This window comes from Bubalus kerabau, chromosome 19 (genome assembly GCF_029407905.1).
Source record: "Bubalus kerabau isolate K-KA32 ecotype Philippines breed swamp buffalo chromosome 19, PCC_UOA_SB_1v2, whole genome shotgun sequence".
Taxonomy (NCBI): Eukaryota; Metazoa; Chordata; class Mammalia; order Artiodactyla; family Bovidae; genus Bubalus; species Bubalus kerabau.
In genome coordinates, this window is record NC_073642.1 from 41980913 (window position 1) to 41995029 (window position 14117).

The window sequence follows — 14117 nt, forward strand, 5'->3', positions numbered from 1 at the left end:
TAGCTTTGCTGTGCTTTTTGAACAGGTGGCAAATACAAGTATTAACAACATTATGGGTTAGAATCAGGTCAGACCAAATGGCAATGAAAACTTTCTTTTACTATTTCCTATTGGCAATGGCACCCCAAGCTTGTTCCATAATAATTTTGTTGTGGAAAGTCTTATCTCATTCTGTGCTCTTCAAAGTAAGAAAAGAAAAAGGAAACACTGAGAGAAACATACCTAGAACACTACTTATTCACAGATAATTCGCATGATCTCTTCCAGTGACCGTTTAAGTGTTATTAGGACTAAAAGCTGATTGACTCTTTCAATCTAATCAGTTCTTAATTATTTATAGGCTGGATTATCACCCGTTTGCCCCTCCAGATTTATCCTCCAGCCTTTTCTGTGCCTCAGAAGGCTGACTGTATGGACTAAATCAAATGCCTCCCTTACCTCCTGGCATCCCTTGGGGTTTAGCTACAGAAAATCAACAGGGGATCGAAGAAAGAGGTGTCACCACAGACTGGCCGCAGCTCCTATTAGGAGGTCCTCCCCATGAATGCTCCCTCTGCAAGGACTAATAAGGGCTTCCTGTCCTGCCCATTTAGGACCAGAGGAAGTGTCTCCTTGTTGGCCAGCCCCAGCGTATTCCAATATCTCTCCTGATTTCTCTAGATCCTACCCATGCTTTGTAAATCATTTCTTCATTAAAATCTCCTCCAATCACTCATCTGTTTTCTGCTGGGACCATGATTTCTCAAAGTGGCCCCACAGAATCCTAACTCTGAAGTTAAAATATACATTAGGAGTGCTCTGTGACAACCCAGAGGGGTGGGATGGGGTGGGTGGGAGGTTTAAAAGGGAGGGGACATGTGTACACCTATGGCTGATTCATGCTGATGTATGGCAGAAACCAACATTGTAAAGCAATTATCCTCTAATTAAAATATTTTATTTATTTTTTAATTGAAGGATAATTGCTTTACAGAATTTTGTTGTTTTCTGTCAAACCTCAACATGAATCAGCCATAGGTATACATATATCCCCTCCCTTTTGAACCTCCCTCTTATTTCCCTACCCATCCCATCCCTCTAGATTGATACAGAGACACTGTTTGAGTTTCCTGAGCCATACAGCAAATCCCCATTGGCTATCTATTTTACATATGGTAATGTAAGTTTCCGTATCCTCAATTAAAATGTTTTAAAAATATACACTTTAGGTAAAATAAATTTTTAAAGCACCTAGCAAAAAGGTTTGTAAACAGTAGATGAAACAAAAAAAATAGGCTATTTACATATATGCTGCATTTCTTAGACCTTTTTGATCATGGAACTTATTTTGAGAGCATCTGAGGAAATCGGTATTCTAAAGAATGCATCTAGGAAATTCTGATTTATGCCAGTAGAAATGAGAGAAGAAAGACACGTATATAATTACTGTACAATGACTGCTGCTGCTGCTGCTGCTGCTAAGTTGCTTCAGTCGTGTCGGGCTCTGTGCGATCCCGTAGACAGCAGCCCACCAGGCTCCCCTGTCCCTGGGATTCTCCAGGCAAGAACACTGGAGTGGGTTGCCATTTCCTTCTCCAATGCATGGAAGTGAAAAGTGAAAGTGAAGTCGCTCAGTCGTGCCCGACTCATAGTGACCCCATGGACTGCAGCCCACCAGGCTCCTCTGCCCATGGGATTTTACAGTAAAAATACTGGAGTGGGTTGCCATTGCCTTCTCCGATACAATGACTAAGAATGCTCAAGTTGTTTACATTCTGGCTTTAAAATATAGCCACTCACTCACTTGATGATGGCATGCTGTGTATGTGTGTACACACACACAGACACACCTACACCCTCTGCACCTGGGCTGAGTCCACTGCTAAGAGGCCAGGACTCACCTCTCAGACTTCAGAGTCAGGTGTAGGTCCTTGGAGAGAACCTACCAAGGAAGTCTGTCCTCAGAGATATGCGTTCTTGAACCACTATGGCTTATAAGAGACCCAATGGATTAGGGAACAACAGACTGTAGAGAAATTTTATCACAGAGAAAGGGCATGGAATTTACAGAATTGGTGGAATCATTTCATTTAATGAACTGTACCTGTGACACCTTTATACAGAAATTACTAATTTTCCAGTTGAGGATTTCAGAAACACTCACCTTGGAAAAACCCTGAAAGACGAGCTTTCTCAACTTCAAAACTATACTTGAATCAGCCCAGATGTCAGGAATTTTCAAAGAATTTAACCTCCAAGAAGACAGTGTTGCCGTCTTTGTTCTTTGTTCCCACCTTTCCGTCTTTGTTCTCTCTGATCCACCCTGTTAGTGCCTACCACCCTGCATCATAATTGTTAGCTTAACTCTGTCTCCTAAAGCGGTGTGGGCTCTCAGAGGAAAGAAAATGAACCCTGCAGTTTTTAAAGCCTTCACATTTGACACAGTTTGTGCTTAATAAACATTTTCGAGCAAGTGGAAAAATATTGGCTGAATGAATGTTTCCTTGGTAACCTAGTTCACCATCAACCCTGTCATAAACTTTCCCTTTTTAAGATTTTTTTTTTTTAATGTGGACCATTTTAAAAGCCTTTATTAAAGTTGTTACAATATTGTTTCAGCTTTATGTTTTGGTTTTTTGGGCTGAAAGGCATGTGGGATCTTAGCTCCCCAACCAGGGATCAAACCCTCACCCCCTGCATTGGAAGGCCAAGTCTTAATCACTGGACCACCAGGAAGATCCCTAAAGTTTTTCTTAATACCAACTCAAATGCCATCTTGTGATTAGAAGAATTCCTAAAAGATACTAAAAGCTAACCACTCTGGACAGAAGTACGATAATAAAATAAGATTTTTTTTTTGCTTTTGTTCATCATATTTCTTTTTAATTTTCACAGAAGAAAACTATACAACTATTCTTGCCAATGTATTTCAATCCCACAAACTGTAGAGTTTAAAAAAATTCCTCCTCCTAGATACAGGGCTAAGCAAGCCAAGTAAATGAGTGAAGCAAGGTATTTTGGTGTGAGACCTAAAATGAAGGCCCAGCAATATGTGCTGCCTAGATATCTGGAGAAATCAAGAGGGCCTCATACGGCCTAACTGAAAGTTCTCTTTCCCACTCTGCCCCATGGATAAGGTCTCCTCGACAAGCAACCGTTCTTATTAAGGCCACCTGGTCCAGGTCCTTCTCATCCCTAAGTTATTCAAACTAGCCAGTCACACCTTCCTATAGGAACCAGAAGTTGCCTCACCCTTTAGATATTTAAGTGTCTGCTTTTTCACTCTCTTCCTGAATGTATCCCTATATTGCCTTCCATGGCAGGAGGGCTGATGGTATATGTGATTCATAAATTGTTGTCATCTCAAGTATCCAGACAGAAATGGTATGGATCTAACAGAAACAGAAGAGATTAAGAAGAGGTGTCAAGAATACACAGAAGAACTATACCAAAAAAAAACAAAAAAAAACCATAATGGCCTGGATAACCACAACAGTGTGGTTACCCACCTAGAGCATGACACACCTAGACTTCACACACACGCCTTGGAGTGTGAAGTCAAATGGGTCTTAGGAAGCATTACTATGAACAAAGCTAGTGGAGGTGATGGAATTGCAGCTGAGCTATTTTAAATCCTAAAAGATGATGCTATTAAAGTGCTGCACTCAATATGCCAGAAATTTGGAAAACTCAGCAGTGGCCACAGGACCAGAAAAGATCTGTCTTCATTACAATTCCAAAGAAGGGCAATGCCAAAGAATGTTCAAACTACCACACAACTGAGCTCATTTCACATGCTAGCAAGATAATGCTCAAAATCCTTCAAGCTAGGTTTCAGCAGTACATGAATTGAGAACTTCCAGATGTATAAGTTGCACTTAGAAAAGGCAATTGCCAACATTCACTGGATCACAGAGAAAGCAAGGGATTTCCAGAAAAATATCTACTTCTACTTCATTGACTATGCTAAAGCCTTAGACTATGTGGATCACAACAAACTGGAAAATTCTTCAAGAAATGGGAATACCAAACCACCTTATCTGCCTCCTGAGAAACCTGTATGCGGATCAACAGTTAGAACCAGACATGGAACAACAGACTGGTTCAAAATTGGGAAAGGAGTACAACAAGACTGTATGTTGTCACCCTGCTTATTTAGCTTATATGCAGAGTACATCATGCAAAATGCTGGAGTGGATGAATCACAAGGTAGAATTAAGATTGCCAGGAGAGAGATCAACAACCTCAGATAAGCAGATGATATCACTCTAAAGGCAGAAAATGAAGAGGAACTAAAGAACCTCTTGATGAGCATGAAAGATGAGAGTAAAAAAGCTGGCTTAAAACTCAGCATTCAAAAACTAAGGTCATAGCATCCAGTTTCATCACTGCATGGCAAATAGATGGAGAATAAGGGGAAACAGTGACAGATTTTATTTTGTTGGGGTCCAAAATCACTGTGGACAGTGACTGCAGCCATGCAATTAAAGGCACTTGCTCCTTGGAAGAAATGCTATGACAAACTTAGCATATTAAAAAGCAGAGACATCAGTTTGCCGACAAAGCTCCACATAGATAAAGCTATGGTTTTTCCAGTAGTCAAGTACAGATGTGAAAGTTGGACCACAAAGTAGGCTAAGCATTGAAGAATTGATGCTTTTGAATTGTGATGCTGGAGAAGACCCTTGCGAGTCTCCTGGACTGCAAGAAGATCAAACCAGTCAATCCTTAAGGAAATCAGTCCTGAATATTCACTGGAAGGATCGATGCTAAAAAGTGAAAGTGAAGTCACTCAGTCATGTCCGACTCTTTGGACCCCATGGACTGTATGTAGCCTAAGCTCCTCTGTCCATGGGATTTTCCAGGCAAGAGTACTGGAGTGGGTTGCCATTTCCTTCTCCAGGGGATCTTCCCAACCCAGGGATTGAACCCAGGTCTCCCACATTATAAGCAGATGCTTTACCATCTGAGCCACCAGGGAAACCAATATTTCTGCTGAAGATCCAATATTTTGGCCACCTGATATGACGAGCCAACTCACCTTGATGCTGGGAAAGATTGAAGGCAAAAGGAGAAGAGGGCAGCAGAGGATGAGATGGTTAGATAGCATCACTGACTCAATGGACATGAGTTTGAGCAAACTCTGGGAGATAGTGAAGGACAGGGAAGCTTGGCGTGCTACAATCCATGAGGTTGCAAAGAGTCAGACATGACTTAGCGACTGAACAACAACATCTGTCCACTGTCGAGTGTCATGTGTTCAGCCACCATCACGACCCTAAAGTGGGAATCCTTTCCTCACCAGTGCGGTGAAATTTGTTGTTGTTTAGTCATTTAGTCTTGTCTGAGTCTTTTGTGACCCATGGACTGTAGTCTGCTTGGCTCCTCTCTCCACAGGATTTTCCAGGCAAGAATACTGGAATGGGTCACCATTTCCTTCTCCAGGGGATCTTCCTGACCCAGGGATCAAACCCTGCATCTCCTCAAGTCTTCTGCATTGCAAGTGTATTCTTTACCACTGAGCCACCAAGGCTCTAGGAGGCCATTAAAACAGGCCATGGGCCTGGTGTAGGAAAAACAGCTGCCAGAGGAAGACATGTAACAATACCCCTACTGCCTTAGAGCTAGGGAGTGGGGGTGTGTGGACGAAAGGATGGGACAAGTCCCAATTTAAACAGGCAGCTGCTAGTCAAGAAACTCTGGGAGATACTGATGCACAGAGAAGCCTGGAGTGCTATAGTCCATGGGGTTGCAAAGAGTCAGACACAACTTAGCGATTGAACAATAGCAGTAACAATAAGTCAGCACTAGTCTATTGCTTATAGGCAGGAATGAAGACCCAGAACTGCCAAATTTGCAAGTTTTCAAGAGACACAGGGAATACATATTTGTATGTCCACATCTCCCACTTTTTAAAGGTCTTTCTTTCACTCAAACAAAACCTACGTGAAGGGGTTTTGTGGTTTTGTGGAGTCCCAGCTTGCTGACTTTATTTTTTGGGGGCTCCAAATCACTGCAGATGGTGATTGCAGCCATGAAATTAAAAGACCCTTATTCCTTGGAAGGAAAGTTATGACCAACCTAGACAACATATTAAAAAGCAAAGACATTACTTTGTCAACAAAGGTCCATCTAGTCAACGCTATGGTTTTTCCAGCAGTCATGTATGGATGTGAGAGTTGGACTATAAAGAAAGCTGAGCACCGAAGAATTGATGTTTTTGAACTGTGGTGTTGGCGAAGACTCTTGAGAGTCCCTTGGACTGCAAGGAGATCCAACCAGTCCATCCTAAAGCAGATCAGTCCTGGGTGTTCATTGGAAGGACTGATGTTGAAGCTGAACCTCCAGTACTTTGGCCACCTGATGTGAAGAGCTGGCTCATTTGAAAAGACCCTGATGCTGGGAGAGATTGAGGGCAGGAGGAGAAGGGGACAACAGAGGATGAGATGGTTGAATGGCATCACCGACTCAATGGACATGGGTTTGGGTAAACTCTGGGATTTGGTGATGGACAGGGAGGCCTGGCATGCTGCAGTTCATGGGGTCGCAAAGAGTCGGACATGACTGAGCGACTGAACTTGTAACTTCTGTCCTAGAATTTAACTCCAGTCCCTAGTACGCTACTCTGATCCCAACACTTACATAACATTCTGCCATTGTGCCCTTTAATGCCATGTACTTATCCTTCTAACACATCCCACTAACATTACTGATTCAAGACAGGTTTACCCTACCTTAAAATTCAAAATTTTAGCCATATTTGTCAGTTTTAAGTCCCTGTTACATATTATTTTGTTTTTCCTCTCAGCAGTAATTAACTGTACTGAATTTTATCTGGCCATATGCCGTATTTAAAACTCTTTCAATTACTAGATCCATGTTAGAGTCTAATAATATCTTCCAGGTACTTTCCAACTGACTCAGCTTATGTTGTTCTCTCCATTATACCATTCCAGAAAAAGATTAAGGATCATAACTTCAAAATAAGACCTCTGAAACACTTGTTATGTTCCTGCCAGACTGACATAACACAAATAATAACTTTCTTAATTATTTCCAGGAAACGTAATAGAGCATTTTCCCCCCCAGGATGTCACTTTTCAAAGACTAATAAATAGTAGTTTCAGAAGAATAAATAGAGTTTTACTATGAGGAAAACAAACAGTACTCTTTAACCATGCTACAACATTTTAATGTGTTTGATGAATTTAAACACATATTTAGAAGAAACAGTTTTGAAGTGCAGTAATTCATTTATTCACTCAACAATTTTTTTTTTTGAGCATCTACTATGTTCCAGTCACCATTTGAGACACTAGGAACATATTAGTGAACAAAATAGAATAAAATTTCTATTTGCAATGAGTTCACATTTCATAATATTAGGTAGAATATAAAACCAAATAGACTTGTTAATTATAGCTAGGGAAAAATACGTAAGCCAATGGACAGAATCAGAAGAGAATGTGCAAAAATAAAGTAGTAAGTAGATATGTTAGAGAAAGTACAGATTATTTCTTTCTCTATTCAAAATAAAACCCATGAATCCATAATAAAACAAAATAATGATAAAAATAAACAACTCACTGGTCATTTATGAAGGCTGCGAGTATGCCAACTCATTCTGTAAATTGATAAATAAATAGACTGATCATTGTGTTAGTCTGTTATGGCTGCTTTCTAACAAAATATTTTGTTAGAAATACTGCTTTTATTTCTAACAAAATACCACAGACTAGGTGGCTTATAAACAACAGACATTTATTTTTTTTATAATTTTGGAGGCTGGTATACCAACAAGGAGTACAAATAAAACCAAATGTGATACATGCCTTCAACATCACAATGAAATAGAGAATGTCATGAATTTCAAATCACCTAAAAGTAGAGAAATAAACTTAAATTCCACCATAGCTCCCACCAACAATGCAAGTCTATGAATGTAGAGAGCAGTGACACAGGAGCCTTAAGACACCGTAAAAAAGAGGAGAAGACAGCAGAGGATTCAAACAAAACACAAATAACATTACCCCCAGAAAGAAAAAGTCCAGTGTAAGTACCAAAATACTGAACACAAGTCCAAGAATTTAGTTGTACATGGCACCTGATAGAAGAAAGGGCCTTAAAAGTAAAAAGAACCAGAAGTGAGAGAAGAGGAAATGTTAATTCTGGAAGAAAAAGAGATAAATAAAGAAGAGGTGGGGACACTTGGAAAGTGATAGCAAAGGGGAATAAGAAATAAAAAGTGAAAATACATAAGCATTCTTCAGAAATAAAATATGCCAATTGTCTTCCATCCAGTACCAAGGGAAAAAAAAAAAACAGTGAGCATAACTAATATTTAATACTATAACTCAATAAAACTTTCTGGAAATAAGAGAAAACTTAAACCTACTGAAAGAGCCCTTCATTTGCCTGAGACTATTGACCTATAATATAAAAATTTAAAGGCTAAAAATATTCCTCAACATTTCAAGGCCAAAAGAACATCAAATTACTTTCAGGAGTAAGAAACTTTAGATTGGGATAAAGTTTCCTAAGGGCAACATATAAAGCAAAGGGCCAGCATTTTCAAGAAACTCAAGGAAAGAAATCATAAACAAATAATTGTATAGCATAATATCCTTCAAGCATCAAATATATTTTAAAAAATGGTTATGAATGTATAGGAACTCAAGAAATAGAATACTCAAAAAACCTCTTGAAAGAGTCTATTAAAGCAGGAGGTGGGAGACTACAGTCCATGGGTCTACTCTGGCCCGTGACGTATTTTTGTATGGCCTATGAATGAAGAATGCTTTATATTTTAAAGGATTGTAGAAGATGGAGGAGGAGGAGATGAAGGGGGATAAGAAAGAGGAGAAAGAAGGGGAAGGAAGAAGAATAGGAAGAGGAGGAGAGGGAGGGAGAGGAAACAGGCAAATTGCAGCAGTAAAGAGTGCATGTGATAGAAAAATATTGAATCACTGTGCCACATACCTGAAACTAATAAACTATACTTCAATTTTTAAAAAGAATGTAAAGCCTAAAATATACATTCTCTGGTCCTTTTACAGAAAAAAGACTGTTGGCCCTTTCCCAGAGGGTAAGTTTATCACAGCAAGAAAGGAATGGCTAAACAGCAGTAAGCAGACTCGGTAAGCAGTTCTCTCTCTAACGGTAGAGCTAAAGAATAAAACAAAGGTAGGGGCAGGGTTGTGCGCACAGTATGTGAACGTTATACTTCTGACAAAGCAGAAAGAGTGCAACTTCCAAAAAAGGGAAGTAGAAGACAGAGATGTGCAAACAGTAGGAAAAGATCAATGAGTATTATAATGGTAATAGGCAAGACTCAGGGACATCATTTAACACTGACAGACCAGCTAGTAGAAAGTAAGAAAAGGGGGATTAAGGGGACTCTTCCAGGGATAAATACAAAGATAACCACAAGGATAACAATACAAATCTTGCTCAATATCAAATGTAAAAATTTTAAAGCAAAGAAGACACATTACATAGACTGACACAATGAATATAACTGCATCCGGTAACTGTAACACTGGGCTTCCCAGGTGGCTCAGTGGTAAAGAATCTATCTACCTGCCAAAGAGGAGATGCTGGTTTGATCCCTAGGTCGGGAAGATCCAGTGGAGAAGGAAATGGCAACCCACTACATTATTCTTGCCTGGAAAATTTCTTGGACAGAGGCACCTGGGGGCTACCGTTCATAGGGTTGAAGAGAGTCAAACACAACTTAGCAGCAAACAGCGTTGTAACATTAAATAATATAACAAAGTTGAGCTAAAACATATATATCATAAGATACAGATATAAATTATAATATATCAGATGTACATTACAATATTAATAAAACATATCAATAAACTTTAATGGGCTTGCTGCTGCTAAGTCACTTCAGTCGTGTCCGACTCTGTGCAACCCCATAGACGGCAGCCCACCAGGCTCCCCCATCCCTGGGATTCTCCAGGCAAGAACACTTAATGGGTTTAGCTTGTCCATTAAAAGAAAAAATTTAAAATTGGCTCATAAATTGAAACACAACTCTATGCCGTATAAATTGTTGTTGTTCAGTTGCTAAATTGTTGTCCAACTCTTTGTTGGCTATATAAAAGAGACACTCCTAAAACACCATTCAAAGAACGTTTGAACGTTCTTCAGCATTGCCCTTTATGAGTCCATATTAATAATAAATAAATACACACCTATGTAGGTAAACAAAGAAGGTGGTGGGTCTTTCCTGGAAAAGAGGGATGACTGATAAATGAGGTGGCAGGGCCAGCTCCACAGGGCCCCACTTAGAAAGGCTCCAAGCTTGGTTTCATGCTCTGCTACTGCCACCTTGAATTTCTTAATACTTCTGTCTTTGAACTTGTATTTTTTAAGTGAAGTCCTATGGGATAGAGGATCATGTGGGCAAGCAGAGGAGATGTACTCAATATGTGTGTCTGGCCCTCCTGCCACCCCACTGGCTTCCAACGTCCCTTGTGTCCGGTGAGCACAGAATTCCGGAGGCCGCCACCTGCGGGAGGTCGGTGAGCCTCAGAACGAGGACGAGGTAAGCGTGGTTGGCCCACGCCTCAGTGGGGGCACTGACGGTCCTAAAGGCCGTGCTTTCTATTTGAACTGGAACTTACTTTCAGCACAGAAAGAAGGAAATGGCATTAAAAGAAACAAGAAGGACCTAGGAAACCTATCACATCCTTTTTCATTTGTGTTACTTCCTTGTGTTTCCCAAGCACTTAAACTGAAAGTGGTGACAGAGAAGGAAAGGAAAAATAGGGCAACCCATGCTGCTTTTGCTTGCAGTCTTACTCATCAGTAAGCCAAAAGTAGTGTTGGTGAAATGTAAGCATACTGAGAAGCAAAATCAAAATAGCTGCGTTCATTGTGTGCGGTGTTTCCAATGTTCTGTAAGAATGAAACAAATATGCATATAAAAGCTATAAAATACAGATTGTGTAATATCATATGATTCCACATATGTTCTTATATTTGTATTTTTAAACTGACATTGCACATTGTATACAGGAAATTTTACTTTAAAAATTTAATAAAATTAAATTTTAAACTTTAGAATGATACTACATAATATTTAAAAAGTACTAAGAGAGGAAAAGTTTTTTAGTACCTATACAGAAGCCACAGAATCCCCTAACCAGGTGATCAAAATTAACATCACCAATTATAAGCAGGCAAATATGATACCATGAGGAAGATGCAGCATTTTCATGTGGAATTCCAACTGGAAATAAATGCCCTGAATCTAATCATGAGAAAAACCAACCTAAGTGAATTAACATTTGTTAAGATAACTTCCCTGCTTTCTTCAAAACCGTCAATGTCATGAAAGACAAAGAAAGGTTAAGGAACTGTACCATAAAGGAGATTAAAAAGTCATGACAGGATCTCCCTGGCATCCAGCAGTTGAGACTCCATGCTTCCAGTGTAGGGGGAGAGGGGGAATGGGTTTGGTCCCTGGTCAGGAAACTAAGATGTTACACACCACATGGACAAAGAAAAGAAAACAAAAAGACATGACAACTAAATGCACTATGTCATCCTAGATTGGATCCTATACTAAAGAAAGGTGCAGGAAATTTGCTACATTATGGAACAAATGACATATTTGGACACTATGGAACAACTGACAAAACTGGAACATGGACTGATAAAAAAATATCATATCAACGCTAAACTTCCTGAATTTGATAACTGTACTGTAGCTATACAGTAATTACACATGAGTATGTTAAGACTGAAATACATATTTATATCTTATATATATATATATAGAGAGAGAGAGAGAGAGAGAATGAGACTGCAAATGTAGCAAAAGGTAAAAATTGGTAAATCTGAATAAAGGGCTAGGGTATTTCTTTGTACTATTCTTGAAACTTTGAAATATTTGAAAATAAAAGCTTGAAAGTGTACATCAAATCATATTCTTTCCCCTCTCAAATTCTTCTAATGATTTTCTGTCATTACCCAGATCCTTATGATCTATTACTCTGCCTCTATTTTCCACCACTGCCCCCAGGTCACTAGAATTCAGTTCCATTAGCCTTCCTGCTTTTCTTCACATACACAAGTTCCACCTTAGGGTCTTCATAACAGCTGCTCCCCCACTATAACACTTTGCCCTGTTCTCTACAAGGCTGACTCCTTCATCTTATTCAAGTATCAATTCACACATGTTCTTTCCCAAACAAATATAAAGTGCCTAATCCCCAACCCAGCCATTTTCTATCTCTTCCCTCTATTTTATTTTTATTATGACAATTATTACTACCCCATGTCTCATGTTTTCATTTGATTATTGCCTATTCTGCTAAAATGTAAACTCTGTGAGACTTTATTTGTCTATTCTTTACTATATTTTCAGTGCCTGAAACAGTGGACCACAGCAGACAGGTTGTAAGATGTTTGCTGAATGAACAGATATTGCAAAAAAAAAATCCTTGTGTATACATACTCATGTATATTTTAGTGTAAATTTCTAGAAGTGAAAACTTGGACAAAAGCATGCATGTGAATTTTAAATTGTCAATATCCCTCCAAAATCACCGCATCAATTTACCTTTTCAACAACCCATGAGACTCTAATGTATTCACTTTTTAAAATTTTTAGTATGGTTACAAGTATATTCAACTAATAATAATTCACTATGTTTTATATTTGTTTCATGCAAATTTCTGTATCTGTTTTATTACAATAAAAACAGTTTTAAAACATTTCAATATCATAGTAATAGAGAACATGCTTGGAAAAATTCAGCAAGTAAAAGCCAAGAGTGATTACTGGATACAAAAAGTACCCAATGTTATTCATGCATAGGTGAATATATTTCTGCAATTTTTTGACCATGCCAAGGAAAGATTTGGATGGCAGAGGCCCAAAAATATGTGCAATATTTGAAATTGCTTACATTTAATCATAAACTAGCAAAATCTTAATGTAAACTTTCTAACAAAAGTTTTAAAGAAAATGTCTTCAAAAATGTTTAATTATTTTAATGTATTTCTTTTTTTTTCTTTTTATCATCCTTTTTTTTGTATTTTTTTAATTTTATTTTTAAACTTTACATAATTGTATTAGTTTTGCCAAATATCAAAATGAATCCGCCACAGGTATACATGTTTTCCCCATCCTGAACCTCTTATGAGTTTTATGACTTTGCAATAACTTTTCCTGGAATAAAGAAATGTAAGAGTATATTAATTACCAAATTAAAAGTATTTAATTTCTAAGGACTAAAGCACTATAATTTTGTTCCAATGACTTCAACAATATTAACAGTTCAACAATAATTACAACATAATTTTAAGAACCATAAATATCAGTGAGGCTAAAACTGAGAAGCTACATTAACTTCAAGTGAAGATCAAAACGAGAATCTCAATACTTTGGGGCCTAATTATTCTTCCACTAGACGAAGGGCAACCATCTTCTTCCACAAGGGTGGTGAAGCTTGCCTTTGTTTTCATTTTGTGTGTTTTAGGTTCTGTACTTGATTAATTCTATGGCCACAAATGATGATATATTTGTAAAAAAAAAAATTACAGTGGATATCTGAACTCAACAAGCTCTCTTTAATTTTCTGCAGTTCTTATAAAATCTTCAAGAAGAAAGCAATAATTAGACTGGCACCTCTGTGACTACTCAGTGAAAAGAAAAATAAAAGTTTTGCTAGAAGGAAACCCATGAGGGAAGAAAATTCAACCATTTGGTACCAACATTTAGGCTGCAGGATTTTGTCTTTAAAGTCAGTCAGATCTGAGCCACAGAACCCATTGGTTCCACTCCAGAAATACAAAAAAGGAATTCAAGGATCAGTTATCAGCATCATTTCTCAGTTTGCTGGCAGTACCAGAATTCTAATAAAGTGGTTCGAAAGTTCCTTGAGCAAGTTCCTCAGCTAATACATCTGAAGGGTTTCCTACTACAGTTGCTAATAATTGCTGAACATATAAAACAACCCAAGTCCATTGACAAATATTTCTCCTTTAAATATTTATACATACATAAACACACAAACATGTCATGTATAATGATTTAGGAAAGTCATGCTTCTGTTGTTATAAACTGTAAACTCAATTTATTGAGGGTTTACTATGTACCATGTTCTATGGATACATTG

At 38.3% G+C, this 14117-nt stretch overlaps 1 long non-coding RNA gene across 4 annotated transcripts in view; it reads right to left on the bottom strand.

Annotated features, from left to right (window-relative positions):
- Positions 1-14117, bottom strand: part of LOC129634122 (uncharacterized) — a 51285-nt gene that overhangs the window by 350 nt on the left and 36818 nt on the right. The window lies entirely within an intron of this gene.